This window comes from Accipiter gentilis, chromosome 4 (assembly GCF_929443795.1).
Source record: "Accipiter gentilis chromosome 4, bAccGen1.1, whole genome shotgun sequence".
NCBI lineage: Eukaryota > Metazoa > Chordata > Aves > Accipitriformes > Accipitridae > Astur > Astur gentilis.
The window spans coordinates 47,356,529-47,368,546 of record NC_064883.1 but is presented as its reverse complement, the minus strand read 5'-3'; the positions used below and the strand labels follow the sequence as shown (position 1 = coordinate 47,368,546).

The 12,018-nt window shown below is 39.4% G+C and overlaps 1 protein-coding gene across 10 annotated transcripts in view; it reads left to right on the top strand.

Annotated features, from left to right (window-relative positions):
- The window catches only part of MAP4 (microtubule associated protein 4), a 160,399-nt gene that overhangs the window by 17,973 nt on the left and 130,408 nt on the right, over positions 1–12,018 (top strand). Inside the window, exon 2 of one of the 10 annotated variants that reach the window (XM_049798000.1) lies at positions 3,234–3,320. The exons of the other annotated variants lie outside the window; for them this stretch is intronic. The gene's annotated coding sequence lies outside the window, so the exon portion shown is untranslated. The remainder of the gene's footprint in view (positions 1–3,233; positions 3,321–12,018) is intronic. 10 annotated transcript variants of the gene reach the window in all.

Here is a 12,018-nt window from a genome sequence, read left to right as displayed (position 1 = left end):
CGTCTCTGCACCTGACCATGTCAGTGTACCTCTGGTTTTATTTTGAGCTGGTTTAATTGCCAGTACAACTGCACTATTTTGTGGCTCAGCCAGGAAGCAAGTGAAGTTGTAGATGGAAATACGAACAGCTTTTTATTTTTTTCCTTTTCTGAACTGAAAAGTTTGAAGTTCAGATTAAAAGGAGGATGGTATAATTATTTTTTTTAATTGGTCTTTGCAGTAGGAACCTACATACTAAACTGACAAGCTTTTGTGATTTGTTTAATGAGCTGAGCTGGGCTGAGAAGCAGTTGCTCAGCTATCTCGGCACAGGAGAGTGACAGGGATGTGCAGCTGGGGTCAATGCTACTTCTGGTTGTAGTGCAAACCTCAGCTATTCTGGGACTATCACCCCAAGTAACTTACCTGTGTGCTTGAGCAAGACTAGGTACTGGATTCGAGGCCCCTGTATGGAGGAGGGAGGGAATTTTATTAGAAAGTTACTTCTATTTTGGCACTGGAGCAGCTCTTAGGATTGTTTTGCTGGTTAGTTGGGGCCTTATTACGCTGAATAAATGACATGTTGAGTATGGATGCATGTCCTTCCTCCAGCGTGTAGGCTTCTTGTGCATATTGTGGCTCTTCAGAACTTTCTTAATTCCAATAGCTGTGAGAAATAGATGGATTAAGTATAGTGCTGGAAACTAGTTTTATTGGTATGTCTGAAGCATTTTTACAAGGGAATTTTTTTCATTCAGCCATAGTACAATATTTATTTTATTCACGTAGCTTTTGAGTTCTGAAGACATTATTTGATATTTTTAAGGCAATAAATCTGTGCACTTATTTACTTGATTGTGATGTAAAGGAACGCACGTTGTACTGCTTTCAGTCTTGATGGGGAGACTGCTGCTGATCTTGCTACGTCTTCAGAGAAGATATCGTGTTCCTTGATAAGCACAGAACAAGTAACAGAAAACAGTTCCACCAAGCTCCCTTTGTTTAGTGTATCATTGTTGTGATAATACAGACAAACTGACATTGCTCCTCTGCCTTCACCAAAATAAAACAGAGTCTGTGGGGGAAGAATCTTCTAAGATGCTGAGTCTCTTGCTTCCTTTTTTTTTTTTTTTTTTTTTCCCTGCAGTTCTTCTCCATCTTACTTTTTATTTACTGTGACTGAGTAGCAATTTGCAAAAATGCAGCAAAAGAAAAGTGCATGAGTTTCATGTCCACAACCTCTGGCTGGTTTTGCCGTGACCGTAATTACTGATAGGGTTTTTAAAAAAAAATTAAAAATCATGTTTAACAATGCATTGCAGTGTCTTAGGCAGGGTAGAGTGAATGTTGGATGAATGGTCTTACACTGTAGTACTCTGCTCTGCAGCCATCTTCTGCAGGGTATTATTTAAGAGCCTTTCTGTGTCGAATACACCATTACATATATTGTGTCTCAGATCTTGAAACAATTTGTTCATCTGTTCGGTTTTAACACAGCTGTCTGCACCTTGTTGCAACCTGTTGTCATATGGTGTTGGGTACTAAGACTCCATCCCACTTTTTCACGCTGAATTGAACAAATCTGTTTTTGGAGGCAGTTGCATAATGGGAAATTAGTGTTGTTCTTCTGTTCCAGTTAATTTTTTGTTAGCTTTAGAAACTTTTCTTTAGAAACCTTAATTACTCTTCTACAGTTGTAAATCCTTCAGATGTTTATTTATCAGGTAATTTCAAGGCCAGTCACTTTTGACTTGAATTTGCTAAGGAGTGATGCTGTGTTTTAAAAATCGTAAAAGCCATAGTTTTGCTGCAGAATATGTGAACATGTTCCAGCTCAAACCAAATGTTTAATCTGTTCACAAGCTGGTATTGAATCTTATTCTGACTGCTTACTTTTTAACCCACTTCTAAAAAAGTGAAATTTACGTTTTTGCAGATTGACTTTGTTTGTTGTTGGGTTCCCCCCCCCAATCTGAGTACCAAGGACTGCTTCTCTTGGGGAGACACAAAAATTTCCCTTGTGGCAGGACTCTCTTTTTTTTTTTTTTTTTTTTTTTTTCCACATCACCTCTTACAGAAACCCCCAAAAGCTTGGGTAAGATGGGCTTGTTTATGCCTTGGAAATGTGATATGCAAGCTAAAAGGCAAATAACTAAATGTTAATGATCTTAACCCTATCTGGCTACGCTGTTCTGACCTTTATCTCCCCTTCTTCCCTTTCACCAGGTATGGATATCAGTTTCTGCTTACACCTTGCAGAACAAATCCACTCTTAGTTGCTCTGATTTTAGCTGGAAGTCTTAAATGTTGGCACTGTATGATAAATAATGGGAGAATGTTTTCTTTTGTTCCCATGCACCCTCTTAATGCCCGAGCACTTGCTTCTGTGAGTGGTAGAGAAATATATATGAACACACCTTTCTGTGTGTTGGAGATCACTCAGAGCTGTCCTAACTTTCTAGCTCTGCCTAACCTGAAGTGCCAACTCTAGCTTGGCCAGGTCAGTCAGGTGTTGTGCACTGTCCCCACAGAAGGGAGGTGAAATGATGTTTTGAGGTTTCTTGTGAATTAACTAGGGGAATGTGGGACATTCCATAGGTGACTTCTGCACAGCTGGGACCTCGATGAGGTCCTGGCAAAGTCTACGTGTAATCAGTTCACCATTTCAGTGGTTGTGGTATCTCAGGACACAGATACTGCTTGATTGTTGCAAATCTGGTCTTTTCAATGTAAAGCTTTTGGGCAACAAGTCCTCTGAAAACTTCTGGAATATAGTCATATTCTGAATGGTCTTGCTTTTAAATGATTATAATGCTTGATATTGTGTCTGTAATGATTTTGAGCTCCATTAACTTTTCTGTTAGAGGATGCCCTCTAGTCTAGAAGCAAATATTTTTATACTAGGTGAAGTATATAACCTCTGTGCTACTGAATAGTCATGACTCCTGGAAAGGCTTTTTAGCTTGAAGAAAGAGGGGAAAAAAACACCCCAACACAACCCAACAACAAAACTCCCCTGCCAGGGTTGTCTTACAGTGCTCATTACGGTTGAGTGGAATATGTTTTCACGTGCTATAGAGCTGCAGTGAGGATCCGTAATTCTTCACTGTGCAATCCATACTCTAAAATAGCAAGATTTGAAATATTCAGCTGTCAAATGTAGTGGATCACAACAGTTTTAACTTTGTATTCAGAAAGGTAATCTGTGTCTGCAGTTGCACTGTTTCAGAGTAAGCCTTGTTTCCCATCAGCAGGTCCTCTCCATTGACAGGAGATTGGTGAAGATTGTTTTACAGCTGTGCAAGGCAGCAGCTGGTTTACTAGTAGCAGACTGCAGAAAAGTGAGTAGGGTAGCTCTGTGATTTCTAGTGCTTAAGTAGCAATGATTGTATGTCTGTCCACTGGGTTTCAATGCCTTTTTTTTTTTTTTGCCTTCCTCCTTCTGATTCATATTAATGTTTTGGCTCTTGAGAATGCAGAAAGAAATCTACGGATGGTGCAGAGACTCTAAACCTGCTATCTTTGTGCAATGGAAAATTAAGATTACTCTTTGTATTTTGGGTTTTTTTCCCAATGTATTCCTTGGTGTACTAGTTCCATTGCTGTCTGGCATCATTTAAAAAAAAAAAAAAAGTTGCGTTCCCTTTGTCTAAGAGCTGATGATGCATCTTCTGTATCATCATTGGCTAAGTAATGGTCCTGAAATTGATATGGAAAATGTAAAAGCAAAATTGGGTTCTGTTGTGTTTGTAATCTGTAACTATTGAATTGTGGCATCAACTAAACTTAAGCATTGGAGACAAGGGGAATTATCATTTCCATCTACCCTTTTTAATACAGGAGCTCTTGCATATGGAGGAAATGGTGTTTTCCTTCTTTCACCTGTTTTAAGAAATAGTGTGCATGTGACTTGCCCTTGGGATGCTGTTGTTCACCTGTGACTAATGAGGAGTGTTAGATGTTTCTAATAAGGTCTTATCTGGCTGTTCTGACACCAGTCCTGCTGTTCGTACCCTTTAGAGCTATTCTGCTCAATTTCATCTCCAATTTCTGTAACAGAGATGCAAGGCACTGGAAACCAACCTGTGAAGCTCGTGTGTGCAAAGGTAATAGATATCAGGTGAAGGAAGATAGAATTTCCTGTAAAGCAGCATCTGTATTCAGGAGTGGATTCCACAAAAAGCAAGCAGGAAAGCACAATGATTTCCAGTGCTTAAGTAGCAGTGTTAAGTATGTGTGTGTTTTGTTTATTCACCGGGTTCCCCCTGCCTTGCTCCTTCTGTTCCTTGCTGCCATTCTGCCCCTCAAGAAAGCAGACAAATCTCTTTTGATGATCCATTATATGTGCAAGGGACGAGCATCTCTCTTGTGAAAATGTTGCTGCCTGTTATGTCTAGAAGTGCGATGAGGACAGTAAATAGAATATAGACCCATGATGGAAGCTCTGTCCTGATGTTTGTTATGGAGATGTGTGGCCTTAACTCAGAACTGCTCACAGAATTGTGTCTATAAAGAGCAACTAGTTCATAAAACGCACCACTGTAAACAAAGGAGACACTGAATTTGCTACTGAGTGGATTCATCTTACAGTCTTGCTCACCTTCTGAAGTGATGGCGTGACTGATATTTAAGGGAATGGTTAATGCCTAGTTCAGTTACTCTGAAGTGTTCCTAAACATCTTAAATTTTTCACCTAAAATACACATTTATTAAACCTATCAAACTGATTTGCTCAGATACTGGTGTTTACTTAGAGCACATCTGGACATGAGAATTTCAGCTATATAAAGGACCTTTTGCATGGAGGGTTTTTTTTTTTTTTTTTTTACTAAATAACATGTACTTTCAGAGCTTTTAACCTAGGGTGCTGGTCAGGCTGCCAATGTGTATTCTGCTTAATTTTGGTACTTGATGGGTTTTGTGTTTTTGTGGGTTTTTTGTTTGTGTTGGGATTTTTTTCCCCCCCTCCAAAGCATTCCATGCAAAACCTACTGTCATAAATAAGTTTCCAAACTGAAAATCCAAGGATTAAATAAATCCTAAATCTTTTTGTCTTAAAGGTACTCCTGGGTCGAGATTGGGGCAGTTGCAAGTCAGGATGAAGAAGCACAGGTCAATAGTACTGCCACATCTGAGTTCTGAGGTCTCTGTAAAATGACCCATTCACAAGCACCAAGTAAACCTCGACTTAAAGAGAACCCGCTGTTCTCTGTGTGGATCCTTTAATGTAAAAATTATAGTGGCTTGATGGGTGGTTTTTTAAGATGTGGTGAGCATTTAAGTGCTCAGTGAAGTCAATCAACAGTATCCCTGGAAAGTGACCTGCAGCTGCAGCTCTCCCCTGCCCTCATCACTGCTGTCCATACGTACCAGTGGTATAATCCTCTCCATACTGCACTTGCTTCTGGAGGAGCAGTGATACAAGAGGAGGATTATGACCTCTGCAGGAGACTTGTGTATAAATGAGGAGATATTAATGGGCAACTCTGGCACTTAAATTATGAAAGTTGGCAGGCATCAACCTTGAAAACATAAGTAGATTTAAGTGTCATGAATTTTCATGCTTTCTTACAATAGTAAAATGTCAGAGATGGTTCAGAATTCTCCTCCAATAGTTGCTTTGCTTTAAAGCTGTTGCCATGGTAACATGCCATTGCTGAGGCAGTCTTCAAGGTCCCAAAGAAATGGGAAATCCAAACTTCTATCTTGGTTGCCCACACTAGTACATTAGCTGACACTGCAGACAACATTCTTTAATCTGATCTAATTTTGTAAAATTGCTGTTGGCACCTGCAACTTCCATCTTGGTTTTCCTTTTCTGAAGCCAAGGAAAGACAATGATTCATAGTCCAAATGAGAGTATGGTGTTCTCCATTCAGGGGTGTGCCAATAGCTGAGTATATTTGATATACATTCATGTTATATTTTTAAATGTGCATAGCATCACTGGCCACTCCATTGACTCTTTGATCTGTGTAGTGAGAGTTTGTCATCTGTGAAAGAAGAAAGGAAACAAACAGCCTGTTTTTTGAGCCATCTCAAGACTTGCCAGATTAGGATGTAGGAAAGGAGTGGTGTTCTCTACATTACTGCTACTCTAAAAGGGTGTAGTGTGGATGAAATGATTAAAAGAAGGATGCTTTTTGTTTCATATGTTGAACAGCCTGTTACAACTTAGCTGCTGATGAACGTATTTCAAGCTTGTTTGCTAGGCATGGGTCCTCAGTGCCTTTTATGACTTGCAACTAGAAATCTCATGCTTCTACCTTATCTTCCTTTACCTGTGCCTGGAAACAGCAGCTGGCTGCCTCCATGCAGCAAAAATGAAGTGTTAATTATGGCTTGAACAGGATTGAGCTTGAAGTTCCTTTGTGAAGTGAGAGCAAGAGTTTCCACAGCTGAGAAATACAGCTAATGGAGTAACGTATATCACTGTATAGAGAGAGAGAGAGCGCAAGGATATCTAGGCAGTCAGTCAGCTCAGCAGTATTTCAGGTTAAAGAGGTGGCATTCATAGGTTAGACACTGGTGAAAACTTATGATCACCTCAAGCTTCCAGCTGTTCATTAAACAACCTTTTAAAAAGTATTAAGAATTGAATCGGTGTGAGTGAAGAGGGTGTTGGGTTGGAAATAGCCCTCTGTTTTAGCTGAAGTTGTCATGGATGAGTGGCTTGCACTGTGAAGGGATAGGGGAAAAATACGGAGGAGACTGTGTGGAGAGTTGCTGGTTGTCCATGTTAACCTTTTTAATGAATAACCTGTGAAAAACAGATGTGCCACAGATGTGATAAAAAGAAACAGACTCCAGTGAAAGGTGCCTTCCACAAAGGAAGGCTAGGACATGAAACTTCAGCGGTCCACAGATGTGATAAAAACAGATGTGGAAAAAAAGAACCATCTAGAGCAGGGAGACTTTATAAAAGACTTTTTGAAGACTGTAAAAATTGATAATGCCTCTTCTGTTATTTATTTTTAAAAAAGGCATTGAGAGATAAGACCTTGCAAGCAATCCTGTTTCTTATAGTAGTGGGCTGGGGAGACTTTCTGGGTGGTATGCTCTTTTGTAGTAGCAGATGAAGATGAGCTGGACTACTGGAGTTACCAGGAAGCTGGGATGATGTGAATATCAAAACAACTTAGTAAGTAAAAGCTTCTCATAGCTGGGCATCTCCGGCTACACCTGTGCTAAGGAATAACATGATGCGTGGTGACTTCTGGTAGTGCTGGAATACAGCATCTGTGCTGCTGTTTTTAGAATATTTCCTGTTGCAATCTTTGGCCTAGGGCAAAATTATTCTCCCAGACACTGGTGGATGCTATTCAAGAGCTGGTATGGACCAGGACCATTCTCAAGAGGGATTTGCACGTGGCCACCCTGGTTTAAAGAGTAAGACTTTACAGGTGTGAATGCAGTCTCTTCCTAGACACTGTGGTCCTAGGCACATATAAGTTAACTGTGACATTGAACTCCCTAGTCTGGAGGTAGCCTTTGTGCTTCTTTGTGATAGCAGGAAGCACAATCAGTATAGCAACCTTTCATTAGAGGACAAATGAAATTTGAATAATGAAGTTTCTTTTTCTCTTTGTCCTGATCAAGTGCTCATTAGTGTTCAGCCCCAGCTAAGGCAAAATGGCCATTGGATGAGCTTCAGTTGCATATAGTTTTAACTGAAGTATGTTGCTATTTCATAGTTCAAGACATGACTCAGGTTCTTCCTGCTGCTTTTTCTAATGTGCGTGCAACTGAATCTTACTTTAAGAATCTTGGTAATATCTCAAATCATTAAAAATGCCTATCTCTGGTCTATACTATCCAAAAAGATGGCAGATTGTTTGATAATGCTGTCCAAGTGTGGGTATGGGCATGTGCTTTGACAAGAGTCATGTGGATGTGTATTGATTAGATATAACAGTAGGAAGAATTCCTGAATTCTTAATACCTTTATTTTTAGTTGTAATTTGGCTAGACTGAAGACTTGCTGTTCAATGAATTGTTCCAAAAATAAATATTTCAGAAGAGGATTAAAATTGAATGTGAAAGACAGTTTTTTTCTTATGCATCAGTGTTCATGGAAGGAACTGGTCAGAAATCACTATTCTTTTTAAATTTGCATGCTCTGAATCCAAATTAGAACTGCTTTCACCAGAACTACTCATCCACACAGGAAGCTAGAGGTGCTGTTGGGAACGAAACTGTGATAGCTAATTTTAGCTAATTTAGTCCGGTTAGCAGCAGAGCTCTTCAACTGTGAAAAGAGATACTTTGGTCTTGCTTAAATCACTTTCTTTTTGTATTGAGCTTCTACTGAAAAGGAATGTGCTTTGTTGTTTCTCATCAAGGGCATTTTCTCCCCCCCCCCCCTTTTTTTTTTTTTTTTTGGTGTAGTGTCAGTGGTTTTTTCTTTTATTTTTGTGGATCTGGATGCTTGTAAGTTTGGAGTTTTTTCTTTCTGTTTCTGTTTGTTTTTTGGGGGGATTTTCTGAAAGATCTATAGAAAGATTGAAACATCATTTCTGTCAAAGTATTTTATCTCAGCTTTCTCTGGGTGTTTTTAGCCTCTTGTCATGTGTACTCTTTTGTAATGTAGTTGACTACTTGCTCCTACCCTCCCAGTGCTCTTCAGTTGTACACTAACTAATTAAAGGCCGCTGGCTGTGGGAGCTTACCTCTTAATTAGCATTTCTGGCACTGTCCAGCCTATCAGGATCATTCTGGAAGGTCCTTGATTTGCCTTTGACACTGGTGATTTGGCAATCCTTGAGTCACTCTTCCAACTTTCTAGAACCATTGCATGTTGTTTCTTCAAATTGCTCTTGACATGCAAAAATCCATGGTGCTATAAAAACAGCTACACTTGTGCAGTTCCTTATTTACTGTCTGATTGTATGAACCTCACTGTTTAACTTTGTCGACATGAATTGCTACAGAAGACTATTTTTTTTAAAGCCTGTCCTCTTTACTAAGGATTAAATGTGGATATTGCCAGAGTTTCTGCTTGCTTCACAGCTGAAGACCTTTATTCTTCCATGTGCTACCTGCAATTGGGAAATATAATCTCTTTCTAGAAGTAGTAAGAGTTGTGTGACTACTGGGAAAGTCTGACTTGCTGTTTATCAATGTTTCCCTAGAAGATTATTTACTCTTAGAGTTCAGTGGAACTACATCTTGTGTTTTGAAGACTCTTTAAGTTACTAGTCTAACTTCAGCACTTTCCTTCTCTCTTGGGAGAAGCTCTACTCAAAAGCCTAGAATCTCATGTAAAAGTAGTCTCTCAAATACTGTCAGCTTTATCTGAGATGCCTCATGCAAGTGTGGGAGCAGGAATTTGATGCTTAACAAAAATTCATTGAATATTTGGCAATGGTACCCATGAAGAAAAAAGTCCATCATATATTCTTGAATAAACTCTTAGTTTAGCATCTTGGTGAGTTCCGGTACAGGCAAGGAGGCAACGTAGGGCCTTCTGGCTGTAGAGGCAGTTTTCCTTGTGTCAAGTTGTTGTAGTTAATTTGCTGCTAGTGTTATTCCTCTAGGAAAGGACTGGGATGAAAACCTGAGATGCCTTAATCTCTGGGTTTTGTGGCCACCATGTATATATAGCTCAGGGTTTACAAGACTTCACGTTCGAACCCATGGTATTCGACAACGTGATACTGCTTTGCATGTGGAATGCTGTAGCTGCAGTGTGTATTGCCCCTCTTAGCTTTTCATATCAAGTGATCTTCATGTACCATGCATATTTAAGAGGGGGAGCTATTTAAAGGAAGCTGTTTATCTAGAGATTTGGAAACAAAGTATGAAGGGTGAGACACAACAGGAAACTAAAAGATTGAGCGGCTTTCTTTCCCAGGATATGGGAAACAGCCTTACGAATTTGGGGATGAGAAAACAGAAAGTATTGCTTGTTTAGGGAAATTGAGGGAGCCTGTAAGGGCATCTGATATGACGAATGGCACATTCTTTCTGTTATAAACTTAATTGCACTGAAGTGCATTCCATTTAGCTGGGGTAAGAGTGATTAATCCTGAATGTAACTGGAGGTTTGCTTGACTCTCTTTGGCAGTACAGCAACATAAATGGAGATTGAGACAACCATGGTTCATACAGAAAGTACTAAATTATTGGAACTCGAGACTGTCTAATTATAATAATTTTGTGAGGAGGATGTAGGGGAATCACTTCCTTGCTTCTGTCTTGCATCCATTTTGGGTGACTTACCAAGTTAAGTTGTATGCTTTTCTCATGGACTAAGGAGAGGGCTGCCACTGGAAACTGGTAGAGACAAGTAGTTGCTACTTAAAGTAGTAAGAACCTTCAAAATTATGAAAAGCAGAAATGAATTGTTAATGTTTGCCTTGAAATATGTATATGTTTTTGGGACTCCTCAGAATAACTGTTGTATTATAGATGGGGTGGATTTGGTGAACTCTCAAGTGAGAAAGAAACAGAAAGTAAGAGACCGGGTAGAAAGCAGAAAGTAGTGTATTAGTGGGATGCAGGCAATTCAGTTGCAGGGGGCAGAAATCTGTGTAGGAAACTGGATGAAGTTAGAGAAGCCGTTGAAATGTTTAGTAATAAAAGTGTAAGGAGCTTGGGAACCGAAGAGCTGAGGAACAAGAACTACTGGTGCAGGACGTGAAACTGGATATTACAGGGATAGCAAACGTGATGGGACAGTATGCGTACCAGGCATTACCTGTTTTCTGATAGTATAGGCAAGATAAAAATGATGAGTGGGTGTAGTGTGGGTTGTAAATGAAGTAATAGAGTGCTTTTCCTCTGTTGTGTTGCTTTTCAGTGTCACTTGTATAAAAACTGTGTTGGGGAGAAATAAAGGTGCAAACTTGGAATCAGGGTTGCAATGTATAGACAGGTATCTCTCTTAACATTAAAATAGTTTTCAGAAATATTTCTCCAAACTGGAGAACAATTGTGGCTAACAATAGAACATGTGAGTCGGTATTTGCGGGCCAGGTGACAGATGACTTTTTTCTTGCTGTTCACCAATATTTCTATGAGTGGTTAGAGTCTTCCTCAATTTATTATGTGAGGGGACAAGGTGAAGTCTATCTTAGACTACTGTAAGCCCTAGCACATAAAAAAAATAAAAATCTTTGCAGTCACACCTGCAGTTTTAGCAGCTCTGTAAATTTGGGATAAGAAAGGCAGATTATTTAGCATTTCTGCTTGTCAGTCAAGAACACCCCATACTTAAGTATAAAAGCAATCTTTATCACTATGGGTAGTTTAAGACCACCTTGGTAGTATAGTAATTCTTTCCTTCAGAGTTTATTTTTAAGAGCACCTAGAGATGCAGGTTTACCAGAGGAAGAAGTGTTTTTGCCCAGACCAAGAAACTGTGGTAGATTTTACTCTACTGTTACCAGAACCATGGTTGATACAGTGCTACCCAATGGAGTAGCAATGCCCAGCACTAAAAAAGGAGCTAATATTTCTAATTTTCTTTAATATTCTGCCACAAAAGATAGGGTTGTGGGTTTTTTCTTCCTTTTTTTCTTAACAATAAGGTAAAGTTTAGTGTTTTCAATGCAAAGTTATTGGAATATTATGTGTGAGAGTGTAATAACCTGGTGGATCACAGCAACAGATGTGGGATGAACTTTAATGGAGCAGACCATCAGGCTGTGTGTTTAGGGCTTGATGCCTTTGGATGTGATCTGTGTGTTCATCAGTTGGAAGTAGCTGGGAAGATGCCCCAGTTCATCACAGGGTAGCTAAACTGCAAATAATGATGTGGAAAAAGAAAATGTGGGTTTATTATGTGTATTAGTAGAGTTTCCTTCTCTTGGAAAGGGGAGCCTTAGTGTTACCACACAAATTGTTTTTCCATTCCATAATTAACTCCTAACTCTCTTTTCCACCCCTTCTGAAGCGAAAAGGTTTTTCCTCACTCCTTGGTGCTTTACCACATATTAAAGCTGAAATGATACTCTTCTCACTGGGCTGTTTTCTCATTTAACTGAAAGCTCTGGCATTTTACTTCCATGTAACATGAAATGTGCATCTGTAGGGAGA